The 4,855-nt window shown below is 35.4% G+C and overlaps 1 protein-coding gene across 1 annotated transcript in view; it reads right to left on the bottom strand.

The window, feature by feature from the left end:
* Window positions 1-4,855, bottom strand: part of LOC111631552 (dynein heavy chain 10, axonemal-like) — a gene marked incomplete at its 3' end in the record, with an annotated part of 405,219 nt that overhangs the window by 227,203 nt on the left and 173,161 nt on the right. The window lies entirely within an intron of this gene.

A 4,855-nucleotide genomic window follows, 5' to 3' on the forward strand; every position in this document is an offset into this window, starting at 1 on the left:
GTTGAAAGTACAGCCACTGATTGGTCAGCAGACAATTACGCCACACGGCATGATTTGCATAAGACTATGGCTTGGGAATCACAGATTTGCATAATGTTATCGCTGGTGATCGCTAATTGGTCGGCTGGGAATCACGCCACATCACATTTGCATAGTGCTACGGTTCAGTAAGCACTAATTGGTCATCGAGCTCGATGTGGACACTATAAAAAGGTTAAGTTGAATGTGTCGCAAGGTGTTCTCTCGAACCTGTTTAGCGTATTGTTCAACAATAAATGTGAATTCGTCTTCATGGAAATATAAGACATCCCCCTGAAAATAAGACCTAGTGCATTTTTTAGAGCAAAAATTAATATAAGACACTGTCTTATTTTCGGGGAAACAAGGTAGTATATTTTAATAAAATGCTAGTAAAAAATTATGAATTCTATCAAAAATTCTTCTGTATTCACATAGTAATATATCTTAAAATCCATTTTATAAACAGGCTTAATAAGCTTCTCACAGTTACCATGAAAACAGTCATCCTATCTTGTTAGTCTACTGTAATCTTGAAATTATTTGGAAGGCTTAGTTTTAGTTTCTTTCACACACTGCAATGAACTGCTGTATTTTTTATGAGTAGAAAAGAAATTGCTGTTGTCTCACTTTCTATCTAGATCAATTCACATATTCTCATATTAAAACAACTTAAAATTTTAAAAAGTGAAGGAGTTGCTTTTTCAATAAATGTCACAGTTGAAAATGGTTACAGATTAATGTGAAAAATTATATTTATTTAAAAACTGTGCACATCACATGTGTAGACATCTGTACAAGATATTGAAGCACATTGCCAACAAAATTTATCTATTGCCAATAATAACTAGACTAAGTTATGATCGCCCATGTCTGCTGAGCATTGTCAACTTTAATCCAGGTATTGTCACTCATTGACTGATTCTGGATTTTTCCTGTAACATATATATTAAATGAGATTTCTAACAATTTAAAATATTAAAGGACTAATTCAAATTAATGTAAAAAATTGCATATTTCCTTTTTATCTTATCAACAATTTATAATATAGCATAATAATATTATTAACCAACATGTACAAAAATATATGTAGAATTAAATAAAAATATAAGTTAATATGTTAAAATTATTTGAATAAATTGAAAAGGATAAAATCATTTCATAAATTTTCTTCTAAAAATCAAGTAGATTTGTATTAAATTTAATTCATGTTAGATATTTTTACAAAATATTATGCTTTAATTCATAGCAATTATGAAAACAAAAACTCAAACTTTTTTAACAAATATTTCATCTTAAAGAGAAAAAGTCCTAAAGTAGGATACTTCTTTTAAGCAGTTTAAAGATAAATATACTATTAATATGCTTAAATAAGTTATCTTTCAAAGCTAAAAATACATTAAAACAAAACAAATCATAACCATATTTTATAGAAATTTCATTAATTTATTTGGATTTATCTTTATATTTTTGAGATCTTTATACTGTCGTCTTTAGATCCCTTTATGAAATGCTTAAAGGAAGTATTCTATTTTAAATATTTTTCTCCTGAAAATAAAATGATTGTTCAAAAAATTTCAAATTTTTATATATTTAAAATCTGAAATACATGAAATTCTAAATAAATAAATAAATATATATATTTATAATTTTATTTATTTATTTACATATTTAGTACCAAAATAATTACATTTCTTGCCACAGATGGCGCTGTAGGAAACTGAAAGCATTTATAATTTGTTAAAATAAGAATACAGCAATAAAATAAAAGTATTCTTAGTGTAAGCTCTAGTAACAATTACAGAAATTATGTAATCTTATCAAGCGCCGTCTATGGCAAGACGTGTAACTGCTTTGGTACCAAAATTTTTATTACATATAAAAAATTTCCTTTTTTCTAAGCATTTGTGTGAAAACCGCCTCGCCTTACTGTAAAACAGTATGTGAGTTATTAATTTTTTAAACTTTCTGTCACTTTTGAATCGCCCTGTAATTGCGTATTCACAAAGACAAACAAAAACAGTCAAACAGTAATTATTCGAAGACACCCATATTATGTTAGTCACCTACGTAACAATAGGAATGTGAAGAAATGCATGAAAGCATTTTAAAAATCACATCTCTATTCATTTAAAACGATTGAAATCGTCGTATGTGAGACTTTATCGGTTCTTACGAACACAAATAATCCCGAGCAATCATTTCCATTTCTTTGCAAACACGTAAGGAAGGAAAGCGATTGAGACGAGTTGTTAAAAAAATGTCAGGCACATACAGTTGATTTGAGAGACTGAAAAATATATTAATTGAAAGTATCAAACTATAGTTTTTCAGTCATCAATTCAATTACTAATAGAGAACATAGTTAATATCGACATTTTGGAAGAGGAAACAGTTCCTACTCCTGACTGTGTAAAACTATTCCCGTCTGCTAAACTACTTCCATTAAACTTGATCTTTACTTCCTAGCCTTAAAGCAATTTTTCTGCAGTTTCTTCCAAACGCCATAAGCTTTATTAATATAAAAAGAAAGAGAAAATCTTGTTTGATATCCTTTACACTTCTCGTTAAAAGGAAGATTTATAGACGAAGTAACGATGATAGTTCTTTAGCCGGAATCGTTCTCCAGCGATTCTCTAATTCGGTCAAACTCCCAGGCTGTCCAACAACTCGGTGCCCCGGAAGATTCTGAACAGGTTCGATGGGTGACAAATTGGGGACTGGGAAAGTGTGACGATGTGGCGGAGGCATTTTTCAATAAGACAATGTGTAAGTTCGGCGACCTGATGGAGATTGGGGACATAAAATCCCACTTCTCGGACACCGCTGCGAGTTCGCTGATTAGGGGGAAGCTTTTATTTCCTACCGTCGGGATGGATTGACGCCTATTCGTGTGTGGGTGGTTGTTTTCAGGAGGGAGGAAAGACAAGTGTTTCACGAAGAAACCATTTATTTTTGACGAATATGCTAACATAAAATTATCAAGATCCTGGGATTCAGAGCTTTATGGGCTATCTTCAGAAATACCTTTCTTTTCGTTCCGGTCAAACGCCGACGGGACTCTGTGGCGGCGTCACTTTAATGTTCGCAATTGGAAGAAACAGTACAAAAAAAGATGAAGGGACGTACGATGAGCGAAGAGTGAACGAACACCACAGGTAGACTAGAGGAGGCCACCTTCTGTCCTTGACGTCGGAGTTTTTATGTTTTTCCTGACCAAATAGTCATTAATTGGACGGACTTTTCTTCCGCGCTTTCTAATTGGTCTCCCACCTGTCTCCGGGTGTAAATGGAGCTCCGTGTCGGTCGCGCGAAAGGTTGGCTAGAGCTGATCTATTCGACACCTTCTTTTAGACTCTGATCACGTTTAATTGATAACTATGACATCCACGCTCATCCTGATATTTTTCTAGTTTCGTTTTTCTTTCTAAACTGTGTTTTAAGTTTAAATTTTCTTTTTAAATTTTCTTTAATTGAAATTTTGCTTTTCCCGCGATTCTTTATGAGCGTCGCTGTCAATGTCTGGTGTCGCCTATTCCACATTCTTACAACTTGTTTTCTTTACTGTCGATCTTAGATTTTACCTTTTTTCCCTCTTTGTTAACGCTATTTCCGGGCATCACAAATACTTTCCGAATTTAGCGGAAGCATTGTCCCTAAGCGAATTTATCGAAAGCCATGCCGGAAGAGACAACAGGCACGGCTGCAGATTGCCGGTAACACCACCGTGCCGTTCTGGTCTGATCACTACCAGAAAGGACTGGCTGCCGTACGTGATGACACCTCGGACCAACATATGGTCGGTGTGCCGCTTGAAAGCATAATCAGGATAGAGGCGTTTACAACGGGACCTCCAGAGACCAACACGGCCGTGGTCGGTGCCTAAACCGAATCTGGATTCATCGCCGTAGACGACTCGATTTCATTTTGTTGCAGTCCGATCCTGTCGAAAGATCACTGCAAACGGAGGCGTGGTATGAATGGCGTCACACGTAATGGCCAATGCGATGCCTAATGTTCCTCAACCGACGCCTGGAAATGGTAAGAACAGACACAGAGACCCGTGACTATAGCTCTAACCGTGTCCAGAGTCCGGATAACGATAGAGTAAGTCGTTTGTCTGCTTGTCGACCGGGAGGTCCTGTCGGCTAGTGGTTTGCCGAAGACGTTCCGCACTGTGTGAGGACGGTCTAGGTCAGGCATGGCAAATATACGGCCCACCTAATGAATTTATGTGGCTCACGATTAACTTTCAATATTAGCTACTCAAGTTTGAACAGCTCGACGAAGAATTCTGATGCGTGAAAAAAGTCAACAACTCACTGCGTGTTTACAGTTAACCCTCCATTACAAATCTCTTAAATTCAGCGTAGAATGTTGATAAAGCATGATAATGTGAAAAATGTACAGTCGACCCCCCTATAAGATCATAGATACGTTCCATTCTTTAGGAATCCGATTTCTTACGAGTCGTTCCAATCACAGCCCGACACGTGTGAAGTTTACGGACTACGGCTGATTGAAAGGTTTTCTTCCATAAAATTAATCGATTCTAGACTAATTCGACTTAACATTTTCAAAATACGTATATTTTTTGGGAATAATCCGTATAAACTACGCTATAAACAAAAAATTGTAGGATTACTTACCGAGTGTGTACCATTCGATATCGCCATTGCCCAAGCTTGTTTTCGTCGCGGAACAGCTCAGAAAACCGTAACCGATTTCTAATAACTTATTTTTCTGCGAAAAGTTCGTTGAACTTTGGAGACATCATTAATATAAATAATTTTAATCGCCGTTGAATAAGAAATGTTTCTTTCACAAGAAATGTATA

Source organism: Centruroides sculpturatus, unplaced genomic scaffold, assembly GCF_000671375.1.
Source record: "Centruroides sculpturatus isolate CEXI.00-Female unplaced genomic scaffold, Cexi_2.0 scaffold686, whole genome shotgun sequence".
NCBI classification, from domain to species: domain Eukaryota; kingdom Metazoa; phylum Arthropoda; class Arachnida; order Scorpiones; family Buthidae; genus Centruroides; species Centruroides sculpturatus.